At 42.8% G+C, this 12,757-nt stretch overlaps 1 protein-coding gene across 1 annotated transcript in view; it reads left to right on the plus strand.

Moving 5' to 3' along the window:
* PLCL1 (phospholipase C like 1) overlaps nt 1–12,757 on the plus strand; it is a 234,037-nt gene that overhangs the window by 202,498 nt on the left and 18,782 nt on the right. The window lies entirely within an intron of this gene.

Genomic DNA, 12,757 nt, shown 5'->3' on the forward strand with positions numbered 1-12,757 from the left:
ATCTGCACTTCAATAGCTTATTTCCAGTGTAAAGGTGACACTGGGGGTCTTTTGGACCCCCAGCATCACCTTAAAGAGTACCTGTCACCACCAGCTGCTATCACATGGGGGGGCTTGCAAGCCCCCCCATGTGATAGCAGTCAAAGTAAAGTAAACAAAACGTTTTTTAAATAAAATAAATCTAATAATAATAAAAAAATTAAAAGTCCCCCGCGAGCACGCGCGATGCTGCGTAAACACGCGTTGGGTGCGCCTACGTATGAAAACGACGAACGCGCTACACATGTTGGGTATCGCCGCGCACGCCGGAGTGAGAGCAATAATTCTAGGGCCAGTATTTTGGGGTATCTCTAAATTGATGACCTGTGGGGGCTTTTAAAGTATCTTCTATGGACTTTTTGGGGTACTGGGGTTTTTCGCCGTTTTACGGATGCACGCAATTTGTAACCTGGGCATGTTGGGTATCGTTTTACTCGTTGTAACCTCATCTTTTATATTTCATTAAAAAAATGGGTATTTTGTTGTGTTTTGGGGCATTTAATTAAATTTTTCACTAAATATTGGGGTTTAATAAGGAGTTGCGCTAATATTGCGCAACATAAAAATTTGCAACTACCACCATTTTATTCTATAGGGTCTTGGCATTCAGAAAATATATAATGTTGGGGGGTTTTAAGTAATTTTCAGGCCTAAAATGTGGAATATAACATGGGTACAAAAAAATGAAAAAAAGGCCTCAGTCATGAAGGGGTTAATCTCTTCACCTGATGTGTCTCTTATATTGAATTCAGGCGCATAAAGCCGAATTCGGCCAAACATACAGAAACTGCATATACCCTCCCCTCAACCAGTATTGGCAGAGATGGAATATACTTGATTGCCTGAAGCATACCAACAGAAGAGAAGAAAACTGTGTGCTTGTGTCAGCATAAACGCCGGGGGGGCAACCACATTGACGTACATAAAAAATGTAAGACTTTTTCCTGGAAACCCACAAAGGGCTTATAATAAAGAAGAATACAGAGGTTAATTGCAAGGTTATGTACACAAACTGTGGATGTTGTTAAAGTGCAACTTCAACTTTCTTGTGAAATCCTTGTATAGTAATACAGTAATAGTACAGTATTAATGAGTACATACCCAGGATTTAGGAAAAGATAACTTTCCAATAAATTATACAGAGTACTGCAAGAGGCTATGAAACCAAATAGAATTGGTAGATACTGTAAGGGAAGTTAAGAAAACAAACTGGCAAAAAAAGTGTAAATGGTTGTTAAAGTGAATGTTAACACTAACAATGAACTTCTGTTTGCTATGTTTTGGTCTGTTAATTATACAATTGAAAGAGTTCTGTTATATCTGCTCATTAAGTGCAGAAAATACCTAATGATCATGTCAGAAGGTCAGAGCTGTCCGGTGCACACTTGCAGTGTTATCTCAAGGATGGTAACTAGCCCTCCTAGTTCTTATCTTCGTCCACAGAACAATTAGCTTCCACAAATTAGCTTCCACAAAGCCTACCCACACACCCTATGTTTGGGTTGAAGACTTATGTGAATTGTAGTTCCACCCATGCCCTATGTACACAAGGATGAGACATAGAAGTCTCCTCCCGGCAGACAGAGCCACAAGCAATCTAGGCCTGTGATGGATGATGTCACTGGTGATAAAAATGTGTGATGAAGGATGGTGGGGCAAGGTAGGTGCTGTTTTCGGTTTAGGATATAGTAGGGAAAGGTTTTAACTTTCGTTCATTTTTGCTGTCTGTGTCTGGTGGAGGAGATTTCAAATCACTTTCAGTTCCGACCACACAAGAGAAAATGAGAGGCAATCTCTTCAAAGGGAAGGGAATTCCCCCTTTAGACATTTCCCAGTTGACCAGGTGTTCCCATTGAAAGATCTTCCCTCACCTCCTGTTCTGGTGACAGGTGTGAAGTTTGGATTTCCCATCACTTCAGTAACAATAGTCATCAGGACAAGGAGAGAGGGTAAATCCCCCCAGCACAGACACAGTGAGCTATAAAGACACTTTTGCTGATTCACCGATTCCGATGTATACCCTATACAGCGAATAATTTAAGTAGTATTAAACGCTCAAACTTTTTTCCAATAATGAATCCAGATCAAACCAATATTCGTTGCCCTGCAAATAGGGCTGCAGCTAACGATTATTTTCATAATCGATTAGTTAGCCGATTATTAGGTTCGATTAATCGGATAAAAAAAAAAGGCTCAATGATTTACTACTAGTTGCTATTGAGATTGTAATGGAGCAAGCTTGGCATGGTGGAAGTAAAAAAAAGTGTGGTGTGCAATATAGTACATTATACTGCGGCGGAGTGCAGAATAGCAGCAGCTATAGAGGAATGCAGCAATAGTACATTATACTATAATGTACTATTGCTGGGATCTGATGTATTCCTCTATAGATGGCGTTATTCTGCATTGCGCTGTATATAATGTATTATTGCTGGGATTTGTAGTCCCCTACAGCTGGTGGTATTCTGCAGTGCGCTGTATAATGATTATACGGCGAAATGCAGTATACCAGCAGCTATATAGGAATACAACAAATGCCAGCAATAGTACAATATTATACTATAATGTACTATTGCTGGGATTTGTAGTCCTCTGTAACTTCTGGCATTCTGCATTGCGTTGTATATAATGTATTATTGCTGGGATTTGTAGTCCTCTATAGCTAGTGGTATTCTCCATTGTGCTGTATAATGATTATACTGCGCAATGCAGATTACCACTGACCAGTTATTGAGGAACTACAAATCCCAGCAATAATACATTATACAGCGCAATGGAGAATACCACCAGCTATAGAGGAACAACAAATCCCAGCAATAATACATTATACAGGGTGTTTAATGTATTATTGCTGGGATTTGTTGTTCCTCTATAGCTGCTAATGTTCTACAGTGTGCCGCTTAAAAAAAAACACAACAGGAAACATTAAAACAGGAAACATTAAAATGCTCCCGGCCGATCTCGACTTACTTTACATTTTTTTTCAAACAAAATCATCATGTTTCTGAACAGCTGCTTCTAAGTCTCTCAGTTCAGCTTCCCTGAACTGCCTGTCCAGTAGACGTAGAAAGCCGAAGCTGGGAGAAGCCAGCCGTGATCTTACGGCTGGCTCCGGCCACTTGCAGAGAGATCAGTGTCCCTGGTTACCAGCTAACCAGGAACACTGATCTCCAGACAGCCCAACTCTCCCGGGTGCTCCAGGAGTCTCCCGCTCCCGACTGCCCAGGAGAGAAACACTGCTTTTTCTTTTTTTTTTTTACTCTCGTCAGAATAAAAAAAAATATCACCATAGGAATGCATTGCTAGATTCCTATTGGCTATTTCAATTTGCAATAGCCAATAGCAAACTAGCTATTGCACCCGCCCACTGCTGCTGTCAATCAGCAGAGGGGACCTCCAGTTCTCCATCAGGTCCCCACTAGTGATTGACAGCAACAGAGGGCGGGTGCAATAGCTAGTTTTTTTTTTTTGTCTTTTTTTGACAGCAGCAGAACCGCCGGCCAATAGAAAACAGTTGGGCAGAGCTAGCTGTCACTGCTAGCTCCGCACAATCATTTCCTATTTTTTTTCTACTTTTTTAACTATTTTTCTGTTCTGCTCGGTGCCTCTGAGGGAACGAGCAGAACATGTCGCTCAGCGGCATTCGGCTATTCACTCACTGCTGTTCGGCATCTGTAAGAATAGCCCGAACAGCAGTGAGTAGCCTGCCGTGGGGTTCGACTCAGCCGATCCAGATTTTGGATCGGCTGAGTCGAACTCCTTCTGCACTTCAGGTCGGCCGAACATGCTGAGCATGTTCGGCTGACCCGAAGCCACCCGATGTACGGCTGAATTCAGCCGATATACAGCTGAAATCAGCCATACCAGCCTGAGTGAATAGCTTAGTGAATAGACCCCTTAGTGATTTATTCCAGCTTTGAGTCCTTATTATTACCCATTATGTTTAAGCTCTGAAGAAGGTGGAGGCCTTAGAGCTCCCAAAACAGGTGTGCTGTTCTGTGTTGTCAGTTTAATACCACTAGTATTATTAAACGTTTTAGTGCTCTTGGACTGTTTGTTTGAGCTCTCCAAAACCTGCCATAGGTTCCAACCTTTCCCTACTGTATCTAAAATGTAAAAAAATGTTTTGGCTTTAGATACACTTACTTTTTAAACCCGCAAATAAAAATGTAATATAGTATAATGCAGTCCTTAGATGTGGTGGCTTCATTAGTTTTTTTTTTCAAGGATATTTTTAGCAAGTACAGAAAGTACCTGTTGATTCTGACAGAAATGCAGTGTCCTTGTCACTTCCTGTGAGCTGAAAAGACAACAAAAACAATCTTCTTTTTCTTGCGTAAAGTCAACTACAGTGTAATAGAGATGAACAAAGGCAGACATATTTGAAGTCCACCCAGTGTGACAACCAGGGCTCCCTCAGTAGATACAATGGAGAACTGAGTGCAGCAACAAAGGGACAGGATATGTGTTATTCACAGAATTATCCAATGAAAATAAATGTAAAAAGTCTGATAAAGAAAACAAATGCAGCCACTACATCTAAGGACTAGTAAGCTGCAATATATGACTTTTGGGGGGGATTTAGATACACTTACTATATTGTAGCCATACTGGGCAGAATTAACAGAATGTCCCTTTTTCGTCATGTAAGGCTTTAGGCATAAGTCTTTTTTTACGTTTCGTTAACTCATTGCATTCGTTGCTCATCTGACTTTGCTATGTAGCAACATAATTAAGATGTGATAATCAATATTGTCATGCAAGTATTATCACTGGCATAAATACATTTTTACTTTATGAAAGTCATTTTCTCAAGTGTCCAACTCTCCTGGAACGCAGACAGCTATAGTTACCATATCAATACTGCCTGTTAATGGATCTTGTTGGAGAAAGCAGCCATATAATATCAGAGACAAGCTGGAGTGCTGACATAATCCATAGGTTACATCTATGTTAGGGGCTAGCAGCATTCTTGCGCGTCAACACTTCTGTGTTCATATTGATTACAGCTCTTATAATCAAATGCTTTGTAATAGTTCAGTACCTTCATCTTACCAATATGTTGTCAACCAATGGCTACACAGATATCTGCTGAAGATTTTATTTTTCAGGCAGCTTTCCTATCAGACTTTTTTCTTTTTTTTTTCAAAGTAAAATACAAAACACTGGGGTTGATTTACTGAAAGGAATAGAGCATGTTTAAGTAAAAGTGTAGGTTAGCTTACATAAGTGAATGAGGTGAAGCTATGTTGTCACCTATTCCTCCAGTTATGTGGAAATAATGCAAGAATTCTTTTTGTTTTCCTTTAATTTCCCTCTGCAGGAGATTTACTAAGCTACGTGAATATTCTACGTAAATAGCTATAACTGCTGCCATAGCCATTTTATTAAAGTGTATGTAAACTTTTAAAATGATCTACTGCTTGCCCCATATTGATCTGTTAAATATATTATTGAAAGTGTTTTGTTATAACTGTTTGATAAATGCAAAACATATTCCTGTTAGTCATGTCAGAAATTCAGAGTGGTCTTGTGCATACTTCCTATCTTTTGCTTTCTCAAATAGCCTGCTTAGCCCTCCCAGTTCTCATCTTAAGACTATAGATCAATTAGCCTCTATGTTGTGTAGAATAGACTAATGCAAAACATGTAGTCAGGAGCCAAGTGCATTTCTGGCACAACAATAAGTATTTTTCTGTACTTGCAGGGTCTTTAACTGCCTCCGTGCCGGCCGTAGCAGAAAAACGGCCGGCCAGGACCTTACTAGATCTGAGCAGGCGTCTTTAGACATCCCGCCCCGCCCCCCGCTCAGGCGCGCTCCCAGCGCGATCACGACCCGGCAACTGTGCCCGCACTGTCCATTGGACAGTGCTGTTTCTAAAACAAGGTATAGAGCCAGTAAAATCGGCTCTATACCTTGCCATCTAGCTGTGACAAATCACAGCTGTCACAAAAGTAAACAGAGGCTGCAGTTTGCAGCCTTGTCACTATCTCCTCTATCTCCTCTCACACACATAGTTTGGTTGTGAGAGAGAGGAGATAGAAACTTCACAGATCATCCACAGTAAGCATTTAAAGCATTTAAAGTGATACACACTGATATAGAGCTGCAGCTAACGATTATTTTCAAAATCGATTAGTTAGCCGATTATTAGGTTCGGTTAATCGGATAATTTGCATTGTGTTGTGGTATTGCTGCTGGGATTTGTAGTCCCCTATACAACGCAATGCAAAATACCACCAGCTATATAGGAGTACAACAAATCCCAGCAATACATTATACATACAGTGTGTAATGTATTGCTGGGATTTGAATTCCTATGTATAATATACAGCACAATGTACCATCAGCTATAGAGGAATACAAATCCCAGCAATACATTATAGAGCACCCTGTGTGGGAAATTGCAGGCTTACCTGAGCAGTCTTCCAGCAACTTGCTTCTGAGATCGGACCTGTCTATCGGCGGCTGTCATCACCCCATGTGGAGCTGTGAACAGGGCCAACTGTTAGGAAGCCGATTAATCGATTATTGAAAAAGTTGACAACTTTTTCAATAATCGATTATGTCGATTAGTTGTTGCAGCCCTACACTGATACAATCTGATACATTGCTACAGTACAGTGTCAAAGTGTCAATTCAGTGTCATCTTTGAGATTCACAGTGTCAGTGCCATTCACTGTCATCAGTGTGATTCATAAGTTATTATTGCAAGTCGGTATCATCAGCACAATTCACAGTGTCAGTGCGTTTTCAGTATCGTCAGTGCCAGTCGCATTGTCATCAGCACGATTCACAGTATCAGTGTGTTTTCAGTATTGTCAGTGCCAGTCGAAGTGTCATCAGCACGATTCACAGTATCAGTGCGTTACATTGTCTTCAGTGCCAGTCGTAGTGTCATCAGCACGATTGACAGTTTCAGTGTCATCAGTGCCACATTTGCAGCACATATCATCAGCACTCAGTGCCAGCAGAACACGCCAGTATCTACCACCGTGCCAGCCTACACGCACCGATTAGCGTGTGACGCTCACATAACCGGTACAGCACGTCCAAGTATCAGTTTCATCCAGTGCCCCCATGTATACGCACTAACAGAAATGTCCGAAAAAATTTACAGCAGCGAGGAGGCATTTCAAATCCTCAGCATGTCTGGTGAGAGTGACGGAGAGGCCTCAGATTCTGGATCAGAGTACGATCCTGTGGAGAGCAGCGGTTCAGTATCCTCTGATTCAGAAGAAGAAGTTGTGCCCACTAAAAGAGCCAGGCGTGCTGTGCAACATCCAGCTGGCACGCAGCAGCCAAGCACTAGTACTGCCGCTCATCCCCAATCTGAGGCATCCACCAGTACCACCGCTCATCCCCAAAATCAGCCACGAAGAATCAGGCCCCAAAGACCACATACTAGTGTACATCCAGAGGCACTTTCAAATCCCTTGTGGCTACCCTCTAATTCAGCCGCACCGGTCATCCCCCCATTTATTGCCAATCCAGCAGTCCAAGTCGAAATGGAAAATGTTACACCAATACAATTTTTTTATTTGTTCTTCACTGATGAGCTCTTCAATTTGATTGTCACCCAATCCAACCTTTATTTTCAACAGTTCGTTGCTGGCAATCCTAATTCCTCCTATGCCAGACCATTTCAGTGAAGGCCTCTGACTGTTGCTGAATTTAAAACCTTTCTCGGCCTAACACTGAATATGGGACTCACCAAAAAAAAATTAGCTGAATGCGTACTGGTCTACAAACCCAATTCATCACATGCCCCTATATTCTGCAACCATGTCCAGGGCAAGATACAAAACCATATTGAGGTTTCTTCATTTCAACGACAATTTTACTTGCCCTCCCAGAAGTCACCCCACATATGATAGGCTCCAAAAAATTAGGCCACTCATCAATTTGTTTTCTGCCAAATTTTCTGAAATTTATACCCCCCAACAAAATATTTGCGTTTATGAATCCCTTATTCATTTCACAGGCAGGCTTAATATCAAACAGTATATCCCCAGCAAACGCGCCAGGTACGGGGTTAAACTGTACAAGCTTTGTGAAAGAGACACCGGATACACCTATGACTTCCGTGTGTATGAAGGAAAGGATAGTCATTTGGAGCCCCCTGGATGCCCATCATACATGGGAATCAGTGGAAGAATAGTGTGGAACCTCCTGTCACCCTATTCCACCAGGGATATCACCTCTATGTAGATAATTTCTACAGCAGCATACCCCTTTTCAAACACCTGTTCCTCCAAAAAAAACCCAGCCTGTGGTACAGTGCGATCAAATCGGATTGGCTTTCCCCAAAATATTGTCCGCAAGAAGCTGAAAAGGGGGGAGTCAGCAAGTCTAAGGAATGATGAACTTTTGGCCCTCAAATGGAAAGACAAAAGGGATGTCTACATGCTGTCATCCATCCACCCAGACACATCAGTAGAAATCCAAGGAAGATCTGGCATGTCCCAAAAACCACTGAGTGTCCACAAATATAATTTGTATATGGGTGGTGTTGATTTCAACGATCAGATGATGCAGCCCTACTTGGCAACCAGAAGATCCATTCACTGGTACAAAAAAGTGTCCATCTATCTTTTTCAATTGGCTATGTACAATTCTTACGTAATTTATAAGTCTACAGGAAGAGCTGGCTCTTACCTCCAATATCAAGAAGCAATTATTACATCCCTGATTTACCAGGAAGGCCCTGCTCCTGAAAGTCTTCAGTCTGATGCAGTCAGCAGGCTGCACGATAGACACTTCCCCGATAAGATTCCTTCCACCCAACTAGACCAGACACCCCAAAAAAAATGCCGCGTGTGTAGCAAGAAAAGAATTAGACGAGACACACGTTATTATTGTCCCAACTGTCCCTCAAAACCTGGCCTCTGTATCAAAGACTGCTTCCGCCTCTACCATACCTCACTGCAATTATAGTGTAGGTATGGTGAAGATGTTTATGGCTTGACTAGCTGTTATTTGCCTGTGCCTGATCTCCTGTGTACCGACTTCTACATGTCTGCCTGCTGCCCTGACTAATAGTTTGCCTGCATACCGACAACATCTCTGAATGCCTCCTGAAATGATCCTTGCATGTCTGTCAACCACGTCTCTGCCTGCCGCCTGAACTGACCTTGGACTGCTTACCGACCACGCCTCTGCCTGCCGCCTGGACCGACCCTTTGCCCACATACCGACCACGCCTCTGCCTGCCGCCTGGACCGACCATTTGCCCACATACGACCACGTCTTTGCCTGCTGCCTGAACTGACCTTGGCCTGCATACTGACCATGCCTCTGCCTGCCACCTGGATTGATCCTTTGCCTAAATACTCACAACAAATACTTTGCCTGCCGCCTGAAATGACCTCAGCCTGCTTACTGACCATGTCTCTGCCTGCCGCCTGAACTGAACTCGGCCTGCTTACTGAACTGAATGCGTACTGGTCTACAAACCCAATTCATCACATGCCCCTATATTCTGCAACCATGTCCAGGGCAAGATACAAAACCATATTGAGGTTTCTTCATTTCAACGACAATTTTACTTGCCCTCCCAGAAGTCACCCCACATATGATAGGCTCCAAAAAATTAGGCCACTCATCAATTTGTTTTCTGCCAAATTTTCTGAAATTTATACCCCCCAACAAAATATTTGCGTTTATGAATCCCTTATTCATTTCACAGGCAGGCTTAATATCAAACAGTATATCCCCAGCAAACGCGCCAGGTACGGGGTTAAACTGTACAAGCTTTGTGAAAGAGACACCGGATACACCTATGACTTCCGTGTGTATGAAGGAAAGGATAGTCATTTGGAGCCCCCTGGATGCCCATCATACATGGGAATCAGTGGAAGAATAGTGTGGAACCTCCTGTCACCCTATTCCACCAGGGATATCACCTCTATGTAGATAATTTCTACAGCAGCATACCCCTTTTCAAACACCTGTTCCTCCAAAAAAAACCCAGCCTGTGGTACAGTGCGATCAAATCGGATTGGCTTTCCCCAAAATATTGTCCGCAAGAAGCTGAAAAGGGGGGAGTCAGCAAGTCTAAGGAATGATGAACTTTTGGCCCTCAAATGGAAAGACAAAAGGGATGTCTACATGCTGTCATCCATCCACCCAGACACATCAGTAGAAATCCAAGGAAGATCTGGCATGTCCCAAAAACCACTAAAAAACCACTGAGTGTCCACAAATACAATCTCTATATGGGTGGTGTTGATTTCAACGATCAGATGATGCAGCCCTACTTGGCAACCAGAAGATTCGTTCACTGGTATAAAAAAAGTGTCTGTATCTTTTTCAATTGGCTATGTACAATTCATACATAATTTATAAGTCTACAGGAAGAGCTGGCTCTTACCTCCAATATCAAGAAGCAATTATTACATCTGATGCAGTCAGCAGGCTGCACGATAGACACTTCCCCGATAAGATTCCTTCCACCCAACTAGACCAGACACCCCAAAAAAATAGCAAGAAAGGAATTAGACGAGACACACGTTACTATTATCCCAACTCTCCCTCAAAACCTGGCCTCTGCATCAAAGACTGCTTCCGCCTCTACCATACCTCACTGCAATTATAGTGTAGGTATGGTGAAGATGTTTATGGCTTGACTAGCTGTTATTTGCCTGTGCCCGATCTCCTGTGTACCGACTTCCACATTTCTGTCTGCTGCCCTGACTAATAGTTTGCCTGCATACCGACAACATCTCTGAATGCCTCCTGAACTGATCCTTGCATGTCTATCAACCACGTCTCTGCCTGCCGCCTGAACTGACCTTGGCCTGCTTACCGACCACGTCTCTCTGCCTGCCGCCTGGACCGACCCTTTGCCCACATACCGACCACGTCTTTGCCTGCCGCCTGAACTGTTCTTGGCCTGCATACTCACAACAAATACTTTGTCTGCCGCCTGAACTGACCTCAGCCTGCTTACTGACCATGTCTCTGCCTGCTGCCTGAACTGAACTTGGCCTGCTTACTGACCACGTCTCTGCCTGAACTGACCTTGGCCTGCATAGTGACCACGTCTCTGCCTGCCACCTGATCTGACCTTGACCTGCAAACTGACCACTTCTCTGCCTGCCACCTGAACTGACCTAGTGGACCACATTTCTTCCTGCTGCCTGCAGTGACCCATCTGCTTGTCCAACTGACAATGTTCCATCCAAAACACCAGTCCCAGTCATCCTCTGCAGGCAACTGCACTTCTGGAATCAAAGGTACTGTTTTGTTTACCTTTTGTCAAGCTACCTTTACTTCCTGGTCACTGAACATAGCATTGTGTATAATTCCAGGGGGTTAGCCAAGTACCAGAACGTCTGCTTGGCTTGGAGGAATGGGGTCATACCATTACCCCAAAGTGCTCCATACCAAATACCATGGAGCACTTTGAAAGCTTTACGGTGTTTCATGGTAGACACACTCCTCTCTGTGGCTAGGCTGTGAAAAAATCCTCCGAAGGAGTTGTCCCCATACTCGGAAGGAGTAGCAGAATATGTTTTGGGGTGTAATTCTGAGTATGCCCATACTGTGTATAAGAAATATCTTATTAACTTACAACTTTGTGTGCAAAAAATACATTTCCATTTTCTTTCTTCATTTTTCAAAACTTGTGGCAAAAAAATGAAATCTTCAAAACACTCCCCATTCCACTTATTAAATACCTTGGGGTGTCTGCTTGCCAAAATGGGGTCATTTTCTGGACGTCTCTATTGTCCTGGCACTCCAGGGCCTCCAAAAAATGTAACAGGTAGTCGGGGAATCAGATGATTAATTTATGCCCCTTGACACCCTCATGGTGCTCCTTGGATGTTTGGCCCCTCTATGCGGCTAGGCTGTAAAAAAGTCTCACATGTGTGGTATCCTCATACTCGGAAGGAGTAGCAGAATGTGTTTTGGGGTGTAATTCTGTTTATGCCCATACTGTGTATAAGAAATATCGAATTAACTGACAAGTTTGTGTTCAAAAAATACTTTTCCATTTTCTTTCTTCATTTTTCAAAAACTGTGGCAAAAAAAAAATAGAAGTAGGAATGTTCTCTATAAAATGCTTTCATATATTTCATAGGCAACGTATTTCTGGAAAATGACTTAAATCATTTTGTATTATTGCCTCTATAGTGTACATTATTCTTTGCATCGTTCCAGTCACAGAATGTCTACAAAACCATTATAAGCTAAGCCTTTCTCATACTGGCAAGTTAGTGGTTCAGCAAAAATCATGCTTAATTTAAGCACTTGCAAGAACAAGAATGAGAGCACCATGATAAACTAATAGAAAAAAGGGTATTGTAATCTCTCAGCAAACCCTTAGCTCATCATCACCACCATTGTTCTGTCTGAGTGGAGGACAAGGAGATATAGTTCTGGCACACAGTGCCTGCTTCACAGAGCACGGCTTCAAATAAAGTACGTAATTACCGCCTGAGATCTGAAATAACACAGAGTTTAACTCTTAGCTTGTTTACACTGGTCAAAGGAAAACATTGTATTAACCTCTTGCCGTCCGCCCATAGTAAAAAAATCGGACGGACGGCATAGCTGCATTTGCGGGTTGCCGTCTCCAGACGGCAATTATTTTCTGCTCGCGCGCGCACGGGCAGAAAAAAGACCCGACCATTAAACACACCCGTTACCGGGTGTTTGACATATAGGCGATCGCGGCATCCAAAACACACCCCCCCCCCCCCCCCCTCCGCC

The sequence above is a fragment of the Nanorana parkeri genome, unplaced genomic scaffold (assembly GCF_000935625.1).
Source record: "Nanorana parkeri isolate BGI_ZX_2015 unplaced genomic scaffold, ASM93562v1 scaffold985, whole genome shotgun sequence".
In the NCBI taxonomy this organism is placed as follows: Eukaryota; Metazoa; Chordata; class Amphibia; order Anura; family Dicroglossidae; genus Nanorana; species Nanorana parkeri.